This window comes from Ambystoma mexicanum, chromosome 5q, assembly GCF_040938575.1.
Source record: "Ambystoma mexicanum isolate Mex_15411 chromosome 5q, UKY_AmexF1_1, whole genome shotgun sequence".
Lineage (NCBI taxonomy): Eukaryota > Metazoa > Chordata > Amphibia > Caudata > Ambystomatidae > Ambystoma > Ambystoma mexicanum.
In genome coordinates this window covers 1,323,407,844-1,323,423,538 of record NC_090933.1, presented here as the reverse complement: position 1 = coordinate 1,323,423,538, position 15,695 = coordinate 1,323,407,844, and the positions used below count along the sequence as shown (strand labels likewise).

At 49.7% G+C, this 15,695-nt stretch overlaps 1 pseudogene; it reads right to left on the bottom strand.

Moving 5' to 3' along the window:
- Window positions 1-15,169, bottom strand: part of LOC138498405 (zinc finger protein 850-like) — a 203,198-nt pseudogene extending 188,029 nt beyond the window's left edge.
- Window positions 15,170-15,695: the final 526 nt, after the last annotated feature.

Sequence of the window (15,695 nt, the reverse complement as noted above, 5' to 3'; positions counted from 1 at the left end):
AGTGTTATGACTATACTAACGTTACATTTAACTACATAGGGACATATGTTACTAGACATGGGTAAGGCCCCCCCCGCCCCCGCCACCACCTGCACTGCCAGCCTTCTTCGCCTTTATTTCAAAGCGAGTGTCAGTCGCTGCGCTTGCTGCCACCTTCACTCCCCTCCTACTCCTGCCTCGGACTCTCACCCTGACACAACCCTCACCTTCATCTCTCCATTTCCAACACTCTGGACATCCTTGTCCATGCCATGAGGATCTGCATGAAGCCAGCCTCTAAGAGCAACTTCACGTACGACTCCTGCCTGGCTGCTCTGAAATGCAAGTGCAGAGCGGTTGAGCAGAAATGGCAGGCTTCTAGCACATCCTCTGACCAACTGGCCTGCCGCCTGCTCCAAAGGCAATACCGACTCTCCAGTTGCTCCAAGAAGAGAACCTTTACCCAAGCCTGCATCTCCGCTGCCTCACATCTCGGCAGAGCTTTTCTCTCTTGCGCTCTCTCTCACTCTTTCTCACTCTCTCTCATATCTCGGTTACAGCTCTCCTTCCGTTCTCATCCTTCTTGATCTTTCCTCTCCCTTGAAGATGGTCAATCATGCCACCCTGATAAATAGACTCCATGACACACTTGGCATCACAGACTTGGTTCTGGGCTGTTGACCTCATTCCTCTCTGATCGACCCTCCCAAGGTCACCTGGGCCCCTTTTTCTCCTCCATCTCAGTCTCCACCTGTGGTGTCCCACGGGGCTCTATCCTCTCTCATGGCTCTTCAATATCTACTTGGCTTCTCTAGCCCATTTGATCTGCACCTTCTCTCCTGACATCCAGTGTTCTGCAGATGACACACAGCTCTCCTTCAAACAACCCTCACCTGCCCCCTTCCTCACTCATTCCTGAATACCTCTCTGCTTTTCAGGCTTGGTGCACTACCAATGATCTCTGCCTTAGTGCCAGTAACACAGAGATCCTGCTCATTGGGAGCCCTACTCCCTCTTTCTCCCACACTCTGGCCACCATCCATGGGCCCCCTCACATCACCCTCCTGTGCAGCTTAAAACCTTGGTGTCATCTTCAACTTCTCCCTTTCCATCTCCATCTCCGACTTTGCCATGAAGGCTCACTTTCAACAGTGCCTTTTCAGAGGCATTCTCCCTTTCCTCACCTTCCCACAGAAACTCAATGCCTCCAGAGCTCTGGTTCTTTCCAGACTTGACTACTGTAACAGCCTCTTTCTCAGTCTGCCTAACTCCGCCCTCCGCCCCATTCAACTAATCCAGAATAGGACTGCACGACTTATCCATGGGTTCAAGTCGATGGACCGCATCTCTCCAGCCCTAAACTTTCTCCACAGGCTCCCGGTTGCTGCAAGGATTAAATTCAAGACCTTCTGCATCAACCACAAGGCTTTCTGGGGCGTGGGACCACGCAAATCTAACATCCTCCCCCGAAATAACTCCCCGCAAGAGCCCTTCGGTCACTGAGCTCCAACTCTCGGCAGATCATACGTTTCTCCAAGCCAAGAGTACAAGGGGTAGAGCTTTCCTCCGCAGGTGCCTTACTCTGGAATGCTCCTTGCCCCTCAGGTGTGAGCCGGATCTCCTTAAGTTCCGGAAGCTTCTCAAGACCCTCCTTTTCTTCTTCCCTCCCACTCCCAATCCCCTGCCACAGTGACTCAAGACCTTCAATTTTCTCCTCTTCCATCCCTCTGCCCAGCCAATTTTACCCCTCTGCCCTGGACTGGCAGCCTGGTTCCTTCAGGGTCATACAGGGCAGCAGTCACCCCTCCCCCCTTGTCTACTCTACCCCTACACTTGGTTTCCACGTATCCACCCCTCATCTGCACTTGCACTCACGGCCCCCCCTGCCTGCTCATGACTGGATGGCCTTGAGCCATTCCCGCCCTCTCGATTGCACTTATCCTTGTTGCCCCTTCCCCTTCTCTTCCCCGGCCCTGTCCTCCTGGCCTCCTCACAGGCCCAACTGCCCTGTTCTAGCACTTCGCCTCCTCCTGCTGCACTTCCGGTTACTGCACTTGCAAGATCTCAATGTCACAAGGCCTAGTAATATCCCTTTTTGTCTCTCCTGTTTCTCCTCCTCTTCCCCCCAGCCTTGTTGCACCTCGAAACACTTGTGTATAGGCGCATTACAAATAAACAATATCCAGAACTACCGATTTGCTACCGCTATACTTACAGTTACATGAAACTACATAGGGAAATATGGTACCCCGACGTAACCAGAACAGCCAGGTCTGTGGCTCAGTGGACTAATGCATCCACTACAGGGGCCTTTGTTTGACCTCATGGTCACAGGTTCAAATCCCTGCAGGTTCACTCAGCACTTCTTCCTTCCGAGGTCAATAAAAGGAGTACTATTAAGTTGGGTAACAATAAACATCTGTTATTAGCGTCAAGATGCCCCTTTGTGGGTGAACGTGCGCTTTATAAATGCACCAGTTATGTTACAAAGTTGCTAGCGCTATACTTAAGGTTACTCGGCACTACATAGTGAAGTACGGTACCCAGCATAACCATAACTACTGAGTTGTGTGGCGGGTAGGAAGAAGGAGTCAGACCTGCTGAGGACATTTTTTATGAAATTATAAATAAAAGGTCTATCTTTCCCTATTGCTAGAGGGAATACTCTACCCATCTAAAGGAATGTGCTAGTCAGTTGTCAGGAAGTCCAAAGTAAATGTGTCCTCCTTCCAAACTAACTATCTGACCCGACCACTATAGCCAAAGAAATTAAATAGTCCAGGAGAGTTTCTTCTATTTGCCTGGTCTTCTCTTCGGATAGTCTCTTTATTTATAACTTTTCTCTGTGGTACAGATATTTCTTTACATGGGGCCTCCTTCCGAAGGTAGGAGGTAACCATGCCGCTATTTTCGGCATGGCTACCCCCTTACCGGCTACCGGGTCTGGGTTCCTTGAATGAGGAATTACCGGGCCATTCCGACCTTGGGGCCCCATCCCCATTCCCATTTGAGCCCCCATAGGAATGGGGAGGGTGCTAACAACGGACCCGTTAATAACAGGCCCATTATTAGCACTCTGGTCTGCTAGCGGGACCCGCTAAGGGCGCCTGGTTTTACCAGGCACCCTTTGCGGGTCCCAGGAGCAGACTCGTAATGTGGCGGTAAGGGGTTGGCAGCTCCGGCACCTTTACCGGCGCCGCTAACCCCTTACTGCCAACCTCGGAATGAGGCCCATAGTCTCCTTGAATAGTCTCCGAGGCCAGTTCTTTTGGTTCTTCAAAGACCCTCTTGGTTTTCGTGCTTTCTGTGGTCCTATATTTAGAATGTTTTCTCTGGCAGTGGTTCCTCACATTCTCGTTGTCCCTTGTAGACACTTACCAGTCTTTAATTTCAGGCTTTCACGAGTTGGGGTATCTTGACTGCTTTTCAGACTTTCCTAGTTATGAATTGACTGTCTAAAACTCCCTCCTCTTTTATCCCGTTCATACAGGATCTTCCCTACCTCCAAGGGGACTTGTTTCTACTCTCTGCGTGTTCCCTACCTGGTTTGGGTAATGCCCTTTTATATATTCTTTTCGCTTCTCTTGTTAACTGGCTTCTTTTTAGTATTTTGTCCTCAGAACTGGGACACGTTTCTCTCTTATAACAACCCTCTAGTTTTAAAATAATTGATGAGCAGAGCAGGCTTTTCTAATATGATAAGTCATTTATGACGCGCCAGTACATAAGTGTTTCTAGGTAGAAAAAAAGACAAGGAAGGGAGGACAAAACAACAATCTTACTAGGCCTTGTGCCATTCAGAATACCCAAGTGCAGGGGGAAGGGAGTGGGAGAAATACCAAGGGGTTTTGGGGGAGCAAGGGGAGGGGAGAGTGCAAGTAACTAGTAATCGCTGCCTGGAAGTGGCTCATATGTGCAGGAGTCAGGGGAATGTAGGGTTGCAGATAAAGTCCCTTAAGTGGCCAGGAAGCCGGGGGCAGTGCAGGGGCAACTGGTCATGCAGGAGCCTGGACCCGTAATTTCAGAGGGTGACCAGGTAGCCAGTATGCGCAGCAGTCAGGGACATCAGCAAGGGAGAGGTAGAGAGAAAGCGTAAGTGAAAAGGAAAGTTTTGACTTGCTGACGGAACCTTAGGTAGTCATGCTTAAGTTTGAGAGAGGCAGGCAGGCTGTACCAGAGGGAGGCCCTGCCGAGGACAGAGATCTACCCCCAACTCTCTGCTTGGAGAAGCGTCTGACCCTCAGAGTTGGAGGTGGATGAGCAGAGGGCTCAAGAGGAAGATGTTTAGGAAGAGAACGTTGGATGTAGTGTGGTCCCTGGCCCCAGAAAGCCTTGTGGATGATGCCGAGAGTCTTGAACTTGATGTTTCCAGCCATAGAGAGACAGTGGAGAGATTTCAGGGCTGGAGAGATATGATCCCTGGGCTTGAGGCCAAGGACAAGTCTTGCCGTCTTTTTCTGGATAAGCCCTAGACACCCTCAAAGGATTTTTGGTGAATGTACAAGTATGCCCAGGATAGAACTGGTGGCAGCAGTTACTTTTAAAGCATTTTTGACTCTTTTCTATGGTCCAAACTGCGTTTGGCCCATGACAGTGGCCAAATTGGCCATGCCACAAGGTCCTTTGTTCTGTCCTTTGGCCATCTTGTCCCTTTGCCTTCCCCAGGTCAAGCCGACTGGGGAAATTCCTTATTTGGTCACGCAGACCCACGCGCAAACCGAACCTTTGCGGGCTTCGGTATGACTTGTGTGTGTGTGACCAGGCTGTGGGCTGGAGCTGTCTAGTTCCAACACACATCCTGTGTGCCAGGATGTCTGATATGACTGGGGCCACCGTGGTCTGTGATTGGTCCACGTCTGGGATGGCTCAATGTGAGCAGATCTCTTATTGGTTTCTCTTCGTTTTGGCATGAAGGAGACTGTGGATAAGACAAGGCACTCTACACCCATTCCAGGTCAATCTTCTGAGTTTACACCAAACTTAGTAAAGGAGCCAAGTATCATGAACCGAAGAAGCAGATACAGGGAACCGCTGGTGACCCCCCTGGAAGGTTTGGCACCCTGACCCTGTTGTTGTTCCATCAGAGCCCCTGTTTCTCATCAATCATAGAAGGGCTGCAAGGGTGCTTCGACCCTTTGGAGTAGTGGGACTAACTACTCTTGGCACCTCCTGCTTAACCTATAAGCAAGCCTTTTCGGAAGTGTTCATGGGCCGGCCAATGAACTGACCAGCTCGTATGAGACCTTTTCCCTGGACCCGCTGCTGTCTCAATTTTCCACTCGAGTCTTTGGGGACCGTAAAATAATGGTAGAAGGCACTCTCCTGCAGAGAGTCCGCCTGAACCCAAGCATACGCAGTTCCCATGTCTCCCTGCTGTGGTAACGATCTTTGTGGGTGCCTTGCTTCTGTGCCCCAAGACGAGCTGCCAGTGGAACTGGCCCGATCCCTTCACCAGAAGCGGAGAAATCACCACTGTACCCGCCGCGGTCTGAGGTCCCGGAATGCAGCCCCTGAAAGCCACAGAGATGTTAAACTGCAGGTTTCGTGCCTGTGAACGAACATTGATTTGACTTGTGAAGTTTGGCCCAGAGTGCGCCGAGGATCAGTAAGTACTTGCAACCCTTACTGGTGGCCCCTGGCGCATGCATACTGCAAGATGTCCCCCAAGGGCCACTCTCCTTTGTGTAGGTAGCCTGTGCTACTAAACTATTCCTGATTCTTGGAAATCGCTCTGCCCTCTTGTGGAAACCCTCTTCAAATAGTGGGACTTTCTTTTTCATCACCTCACCTATCTTCCTGAGTCACTACAGCCCCTTGAAGAGACCCGTTTTGAACTTAACCGCACGATTGAGTGCTCCAGCACTGAATGTGCTTTTGAGTGAAAGACCCCACTCATCGTAGGGACTTAGACTGCTGTTAGGCAGAATCCTGTGCAGTTCCCTTAGGGAGCACTGCAAAAAGATTAAGACTACAGGTGTTGGCAGTAAACCCAATTGGTAGCAGTCCGCACCACCCATATTTACCTGTTAGCTGTGGCTGAGCAGTCATACTTCTCTCAAGATGAGTTAGGCAGTATATAGAGCATACACAATAGGTACAGATACAGTAGCACAAGCAAACACTGACCAGACCTTTGATATAAAAGTATCTAATTATTTATTTAAAAACACACTTGTAGAATACACTGGCACTAATATAGCAAGCAAGTTCAAAACACAGTCACTATTAGTATATATACATCCCTAATTACTTGTTGAACAAGTCTTAGTTAAAACACCACTTATTTTCAGACAGAGGTGAGCGCTTAACTCAAGATGGCACTCCAACAAGTTATTTAAAAAGGGAGGGAAAAAGGCAGAATTATGAAAGCACACACTATCAACACTTTTAACAGAACCACAGTAAGTCAGGAAAGGCAGAGTCTACTGGAGAGCAAGAAAGTTCATATGCCCGGCCCACTCTCAGAGAGAGCAAGACGAAATGCGCCCAAGATCACACAGTTGAGTAATGCTTTAAAAGACTTTGTAGATAGTTCAGAAATAGTTGGATCAGTTCAGAAAAAGTTAGTTAACAGGCCCCAGGCCAACCCATGTTAGAAAGGCCACGATTTACCGGTCACCTCGAACAGTCTGTTGCAAGGGAAGCCAGGCGGGACACAGTACCTGAAATGGTGAGAAAGCTCCAGCGGGGGCAGTTGTTCCTGGCAGCGGGTGCAAGTCGGTGTTTCGTCCAGAGGAAGAGAAGGTCTCGACGTAGAGGAAAGCTGGAGGTCGTTGCACTGCCAGGGAAGAAACCAGCCGCGGAGTTTCTCGGTTAAAAGGTAAAAACCTTTTATTCGTGGTAGTGGTAAAACGTGGTTATCCGGCTGCCGGGGTGCTTAGCACAGGCGAGTCGACCACGAGATGATCCGGGAAGGCGAAAAGAGGGTAAACTGGTTATCCCCACAAGTTCAAAGGAAGAAGACTCTCCGGAATGAAGATCTCCTCTGTCGTCGGGAAGTGGTGAGGCGGTTCAGCAGGGCTCCACCGGTGGTGTCGTCATTGCAGGTCAGCTAAGCTTCTCCCTCTTCGGATTCTTTAGATCCTGCGGCGACTTCTGAAGTTCCAGTCCCCAAAGCCCTGCTTTTATGCAGAAAACCCCCATTCATTCAGCCTAGCTGTCAATCAAACATGCTAAGTGGTGAGCCGGGCGGCTCACCACTGGGCCAATCACACAAGAGTGCGACTTGAGTTGTCGAAGCAACACAGTCCAGGGTGCCTAAACCCCCCTCCCACACATCCTGTAGACCCAGACAGAGTGGCACCACTTTGGAGGGCTTCTGTGCAGAAGCCCGCCAAAAAGTGGAACAAAGGGCTCGACTTGGGTTGGAGTCACAGAAGTGAACACAAAGGCCATTTTGGAACCGAGTTCTGGCAAAAAATACCGGCCGGTGAATTCATATTAAATAAATAAACCGGCGGTATGTTCGAGGCTATTTTAAATATTGGTAGCCTCGAACAATGGGAAAATCCCATAGGAATATATTTGCGGTCGAATATAAAAAGTAGTATCCACTGCCACCAGCCAAAACTCGATCAGGGGGGACTGGACAGTGCCCCCTCGAACGATAGACCCAGGGGCAATCAAATTGCCCCTACCAGTACGTCCACAATACATGGTTTGTACTGGTTCTGTTCACAATTTAGGACTAGAAAAGCCAATGGTTACTTTACATGCCCTGAGAGACAGTAGTCAGTCCCAGGGTATGGAGTCTATGTTTGGGGGTCACTATGACACCCCTGTGTTACTGTACGGAGGGTGCTGTGTAACACACATTCCAAAAACACATGAAGCCCTATGGAGAAAATACCCCATAGCCTATAAAACACATACAAAGTCATAGGAACACCTCAAATCATGTCTAAGCGTGGGAGTAAAAGAGTCTCATTCTTAGCATGAGAAAAAAAAATAAACCCCAAAAATCCAGCAAAGCTGCTGGGGGACTCAATAGGTTTGGGAAATTAGCCTTAACAGAGAATTCTCCCTAACAACTGCCTATTAGTTAGGGTTTGTGTTGTTGAAGGACTGCCTAAAGCATATTTACCCTGTATGACCCCTTTCTGTTGCATGTTGTGGATCTCTACGTGTGTAATATTCATTTAGGCCAATAGTTACTGTGTATTTGTTTCCGAATTTGTGTTTTGTTAATATTGCTGAGTTTTACTTAGGCCAATGGCGTTGAGGAGAGGATAAATGGGTTCCTTAAAAGTAAGATATCCAAACTGTGTACCACGTTGAAGAAAAGCTGGGTGCATGGTTTGCCCCTGGCACTCTTCAGTTCACGCACGCAGCCAAGCAAAGACCACCATTTGTCGCCTCATGGAGAGGTTACTGGCCGACGTATGCATACTCCCATATCCCTGTAATAAGGGCTTCAGATGCACGTAGGGCAGCAGCGGTGCTAGGCGATGAGTTCAAGTAGTATTTGACCACACTAGCGCCATTAAATGTCTCCTGACAGATTGCACCCCCCAGGATTGTGGCGACAGACACTGGATGTCTAGACTACTACAGTGACAGATCCCGAGCATATGACCACACAACCACTGCTGCATGGGGACCTCCTATACGTCCGCTATCTTGTGCGCAGGTGGAATAACCCTTGGTTTCCAGGGCCCTTACGAGGTAGTGTTTTGTAATCCCCTTGCTGTGAAAGTCAAGGGATTGTGCTACTAGGTCCGCCTCTCTGACGTTCATAGGGCACCTTTAGAGAGTTCACTGGTGCATCAGTTATCTTAAAACGAGGGGCAGCAGCACCTGTACTCAGTCTAACTTACCAGCCTGTCCAGGGGCGATACGTATGACGTTTCTAAGAAGTCTCACTACCAGCTGCACCTCCTAAAAGGTATTCTTCTTTTCCTCTCCTTCCCCCAGAAGCTCACTGTCTCCAGAACTCTGGTACTCTCCAGGCTGGGCTGCTGCAACAGCCTCTTTCTAAATCTGCCTGCCTCTACTCTCCGCCCTCTGCAACTTGTCCAGAACAGGACTGAGAGACTTATCCTTGGCCTCAATCCCAGGGATCGTATCTTTCCAGGACTGAAATCTCTGCACTGGCTCCCAGTAGCTGCGAGGATTACGTTCAAAACGCTCTGCATTGTGCACAAGGCCTTCTGGGGCTTGGGGCCTCAATACCTTCAACTCTCTCTTCCTAAATATCTTCCTTCTCGAGCTCTTCACTCATCCGCCTCCAACTCCCTCAGGGTCAGTCGCTTCTCCAAGCAACGAGTTGGTGGTAGATATCTTGCTTCGGCTGGGGCCTCCCTCTGGAACAGCCTCCCTGCCTCTCTGAAACTTGAGGAGAACCAACTCCAGTTTCCGGAAGCACCTCAAAACCTTTTTCTTTGCTTCTGCTTTTTCTCCCCCTCTCCCCTGGTGAATCCCTGGCTTAACTGCACTGGTTACCTGGCCACCCTCTGATCTCGGGCCCAGGTCCCCTCCACCGCCAGTCGCACACCTGCACTGCCTTCCTGGCAACCCCGCACTCGGCACGGTCTCTGTATCCCTACTGTCCCACTACCAGCACTTGACACCAGATGTCTGCACTTACCCTTGCACTTGCCACCAGCTGGCCATACTTACTTATTCTATTATCCCATGTACTGCACTTTTCCCTCCTACTCTCCCCTGCACTTTCCCCCTTTCCCCTTCCCATGCACTTGCGCGATCTGAATGACACTTGGCCTAGTAGGATCGCTGTCTGTCTTCCCTCTGCTCCCCCTCCCTTGCCTCGTCGCGTCTTGAAACAATTGTGTATAGGCGAGACAAGACATGAAAAGGATATATCTTTTGGGTTAGCCTTTTGTACTAGGAAAATATCACTTTTTCCTCAATGCTGTTGACCTAAGTGAACTCTAATGTAATTTCACTGACTAGTGGTTAGCGCCATGCAATTATTTTGTACTTTGTGTATTAGCAGAATACATAGCATATTTTCTGCTCCGAACTTTCTGTTCTTTTCTTATACATGAAACATTGGATGCTACATCGTTGGACTTTGGTTGGTGAGCACCCCATTTACCATGGTAACATTTTATTTTTGACTAATTGGTATCACCATGTGTTCTCAATATTCAATAGCAATATGCATTTCTGTGTGTTTTTTTCTGATGGGTCCTGGCCCCATCCCCCTTTTCCTCGCTTCAAACATGCTTTAAAATACTTCTCTATTTTCTTTTAATTTCTGTTTTATACGCATTTTGTGTTCATTATACTATGTGATTTTGGAATAATATTATCAACAGCTTTGTCTTGAAAAAGACCCGTTGGAAAGGGTCGAAACACGTGTCAGCATTTCTGTTTCAGTGTTTCTTTATAAACTTTTGGACAAAGCACTCCGGCTGATGACTCTATTGTTTAGTTCTAATTTGACCTTTGTCTCTCAGCAACGTCATTAATCAGATATATTTGTGTATCCACTAACTTGTAGTAAGGTTGCTCAACAAACTTAGGGTGACACTCTTCCTTGTGTTAGCGTTATAAATGCCATATCATATCATATCAAGGTATGTCAGGAGGGTGTAGAACCTGCATCTTGGAGGAAATCGGCATTCGAGCCGGTCTTCAAAAAACGTAAATTTACAGAACCCTCAAAGTACAGGCTGCTATCAATGCTCGACATAACAAGCAAAATGTTTAATTCCTTTTTACTCAACGAAACACAGAAATGGGCAGACTATCTACATAGCTGTTAGATACATTCCAGGCAGGATTTAGACCTGGTTCTGGGGAGGTCCAGAACATAAGACTCATGGACAAGCTATCAGTGCAAGCAACAAAGAAAGGCAGTCCTGGTGTGTAGGCAACTCTGGTAGATTTGAGCAGCATTTCACACCATAGACAAACTGTGGAGTAAGACGAGTGCTTAGGTTGCAATACTCGTATCACCTGACTTGCGAACCGTTCACAAACGGGTAAAAGCGGGCATGTGACGGTCCTTGACTCACTTTCCTTCAGAAGGGTGAGGGCTTCCTTTTCAATCACCTCATGTTGTGGCCACTCTAGTGGGTGGGCACGCAAGGGGAGTGTGGGTGTCATACTTCTGCACTCTATTCCATCCTTTCCAGATCTGGTGGTCCGTTCATTCAGCCCCTCCTGATTAAGGCTTTACCATCAATTACCTTGCTCCCCAGGTGATATGGAAAGAGAACAACCAACACTAGTTGTAACTAACAAGGTGTCTATTTAATTCACGTGTAGAACTCCACCCAACCACCCCCTATAGCAAAGGGTTGTGATCCACCATACAGGTCCAATAGTGACTTACCAATTGAGTTTAATAAGAAGGCACAGGGGAAGGGATTGACATCACATAATAGGTGTAGTTGTAGAGTGCACCCACACACTCACACGGATGAATTTTGGTGTTATAGACAGAAGGTAACAGATGTTCATTGTTACACAACTCAGTGGTACTCATTCAATTAATCTTGGGTGGATGAAGTGCTGGGTGGACCTGCAGGGATTCAAACCAGTGACTATGAGGTCACCCGCATGGACCCTTCTAGAGAATGCACTAGTGCACTGGGCCACAGACCTGGTCCCTAAACATGGATCTGGACGTCACTTCCAGGAAGAGGCAGGAAGGAGGAATGGAGACAAGACAAGACAGGAGAGAAGGAGATATAAAGGGTCCAGGAACAAAGGGTGGGAGACAGGTTATCTCAGAAGCATAACAACCTGTGTAGAGAAACAAACGACAGCAGTTATTTACCTTTTGGCGCCTGTGCTTCTTACGCTTTGCAGAGTAGGGTGACACAATAATGTGTTTAGATCTAGAAACAGAAGACATTATGTTATTAAATACTACAAACCCAAGACATAATATAATGATATATAAACTAAACGTCCAAAGAGGAGCTGCTGTTCCACTCTCCCCGCCCAGTAATGCACCCTCCACCCCATACACAAGACAGGATTAACTGGAGGTTTATGAAGAACAAGCAGAGACAACGTAACATTTGGCCAAAACAGATGATCACTTTCTTACCAAAAGAGGAGGTCGCCTGTCACTCACCTGCAGCCAATTATTCCCCAAAAGACATATTTCACATTTTAAAACGTAGCATTTGAGGTCCCAGGGAGACAAAAGGGAGCCCATCCACCCAGGGCAGTTTCTAGTCCATGTGGTGCCCAGGGCGAAACACTACAATGTGCCCCCACGCTCGGCATACGTGCCACTCCCAAACTACACCCCACAGTTAAGTAACTCGCACCAAATGTCAATAAATCACTGCTAAACACATGAAACAGGTTTTATTACATTGCGAGTAAAGAACTTTGCAAAAACGCTAAATGCTAGTGTGGGGCCGTTTTTTTGCCCAAAGTGGGTCACTTTCGTGAGTTACTTCACTATGCAACAGTAGTAGTTTTGACCAGTGTTGCTGAATAAATATTAAATCACACCGAGTCATTTGCAACTATGGGCCACGTTTTTATTGGTGCCCGAGCCAATTTTATGCCCCAGTCCGACCCTGGTGGCTGTCAAAAGTGAGCCATTGAGGTTGTATTCCCAGGGCAGGTCCGGGTGATGGGAAGCACCAGGTGCAAAAAAGTCATCATAGAAAAAGGATTGGGGGAAGGAGAGGCCGGAGCAGTAGCCTGGCCGGGCCCAGGCACCATTCAGCCGTCCCGGGGACCTCACAGGTGGGTGCTGCAAATGCCCATCTCTCAGCCCCTCGTACAGATGCACACTGCACAGCCCCATGTAGAGCTGCCCACTGCCTAACCCCCATTTACAGACACCCACTGCACAGCAACTGAACAAACACACACTGCAGAGCCCCTATACAGATGCCCGGTGCACAGCACCCGTGGAGATGCCCACTGCATATTGCCTCCTTGCAGATGTCCACTTCATAAACCCTTTGTAGACATCCACTGCACAGAACCTGTACAGATGCACACTGCAGAGCTGCCCATACAGATGCCCACTGCATAGCCCCCCTTGCAGACGCCCACTGTGCAGACCCCTGCACAGATGCCCACTGCACAGATGCCCACTGCAAATTGCCCCCTCGCAGACACCCACATGTAGAGCTGCCCACTGCAAATCCCCCCTTTGCAGAGGCCAACACCACAGTCCTCTGCACAGGTGCCCACTACACAGACCCCTGTACAGGCACCCACAGCACAGCCCGCTGTGTGAATGCCCATTTCACAGCACCAGTGGTGGAGAGGCTTACGGGAAACTCTGCGATTTCCCGGTGGGCCTCTGTACCATGGGCCACTTTTGAGTGGGATGAAGTCAAGCTACAAAACTTCCAATATATGTTAACATAGGGCCACTTGGAAACACATTTCCGGGGCCACATTTGGTTCCATTGCACAGTACCCTGCACCAATGCCCACTACACGGTCCTTGTGTAGATGCCCATTACACCCCCACCCGTGCAGATGCCCACTACACGGCCCATGTGTAGATGCCCATTACACCCCCACCCCGTGCAGATGCCCATTGCACCCCCACCCCATGCAGATGCCCACTACACGGCCCTTGTGCAGATACCCATTGCACCCTCACCCTGTGCAGATGCCCACTACATGGCACATGTGTAGATGCCCATTACACCCCCACCCCGTGCAGATGCCCATTGCACCCCCACCCCATGCAGATGCCCACTACACGGCCCTTGTGCAGATACCCATTGCACCCTCACCCTGTGCAGATGCCCACTACACGGCCCTTGTGTAGATGCCCATTACACCCCCACCCCGTGCAGATGCCCTTTACACCCCGCCCTGTGCAGATGCCCACTACACGGCCCTTGTGCATATGCCCATTACACCCCGACCCCATGCAGATGCCCATTACAACCCCACCCCGTGCAGATGCCCATTACACCCCCACCCCATGCAGATGGCCATTACACCCCCATCCCTGAAGATGCCCATTACACTTCCACCCAATGTAGATGCCCATTAAACCCCCACCCGGTGCAGATGGCCATTACACCCTCACCCCGTGCAGATGGCCTTTCTCAGTGCTTAAAGTGTGCCGGGGCCTGCCGGGGCCAGGCCCCGGCAGTCTCCAAAAAGTGGGACTGAGCCGGGGACCTGCCGGGGCCCCCCATCCCACACAACATTGGCGGGATGCGCCCGCCAGTTTAATTTCAGGCGAGCTGACAGAAGTGCCAGCCAGGCACAGCGTCGCTGAGGCTGGCTGGCACTTCTGTCAGTCACTGTAACTTCCCTGATGACCCCTCATCTGAGGGGTCATCAGGGAGTTACAGTTCCTTTGTTTGCCCTCGCCACGTCACTGACCCTCAGCGAACCTGCAGGCTCCATGATCTAATATGCAGATTAGATCACGGAGCCCGCGGGTTTGCAGAGGGTGAAAGGCGCCTCGGGCTCAGTGATCTATCTGCTCTGAGCAGAGATCACAGAGCCCAAAGCGCCTTTCTCCGACGGCAAAGCTTTATAAAAGATGCCTTGAATTGTTTACGTTTCAAGCCGTCTTTTATAAACATAGAAATATTACTACGTTTATAAAACGTGGCTTGAAAAGTGCACAAACCATAGTAAGGTAAGCACACAAGAGTGCGTAAATTACTATGGTTTGTGCACTTTTCAAGCCACCTTTTTATAAACATAGAAATACGTAACATTGGTATGTTTATAAGGCTTGAAAGGTACACACCCATAGTAGTACGCATACAAATATATAAATGCTCACATACATTTATATATTTTTTTGCGCACCTTACAATGATGTGTGCACGTTTTAGGCCACGCCCACAATGGAAGCCACGCCCCCAAACGAGATCCCCCCCCCCTCAATTTCTTACCCCACTTAAAACACTGGCCTTTTTAACAACCAGTGAGTGGGATCTGATGCTTGCATCGGGGAGTGGGAGGGGAACCCACAGATCGGAGCGTTGCTAGAGAATGACCCGTTATTAATTATACCTGCATGATGTATAGCGCTGTGACACAGCCGTGGCGCTCAAAGGCGCTGTAGAACCCTATGTAAGGTTACAGGGTCCCGCCCGGGCTGCACGTGTGTAAGAGGCAGCACCTCAGGGCAATATGAGCTCCGGCAAAACGGGGAATGGCTGCAGATTGCCCAGAGCCCGGCCCAAAATCCAAAGAACAGATTGAGACTAGGGGTCACCAGAGCATGCGCAGTAGCGCACGCATCCACTAGGGAACACACTACGCATGTTCAAAGGCCGAGAGCCAAGACACCCTTAACTCATGCAGAGCACCGGGACAGATATCACAAAAGTATGCGCAGGGCAAGTGTGATGAACTGCGCATACGCACAACATGGAACACTTTGCGCGTGCTCTGGAACACTTTGCGCATGCTCAGCGATCGCGTGTTGTGGGACACGCCCGGAAGCCTTCACTAGAGCATGCGCAGCCATACCTGCCTAACCTCCAGCCGATTGGCTGCCAAAGACTGTTGCCGCTAGCCAATCGGGTGGAGGTGTGGGCGGGACCGGAAACGGTCCCTCGGGCATAATTTTCAATTGCCCCCTTACTTCTTCAGCCGGCTGTGGCCCCTGGGCGTGATGGAGCCACAGTGGAAAGGGGGGGCGGGGGAGTGCACTACTCACCCCCTCGCCCCACACAGGCAGGCACAATGGCTGTGGCCACTGGGCGTGATGGAGCCACAGTGGAAAGGGGGGGGGGTGCACTAGTCACCCCCTCACCCCACACAGGCAGGCACAATGGCTG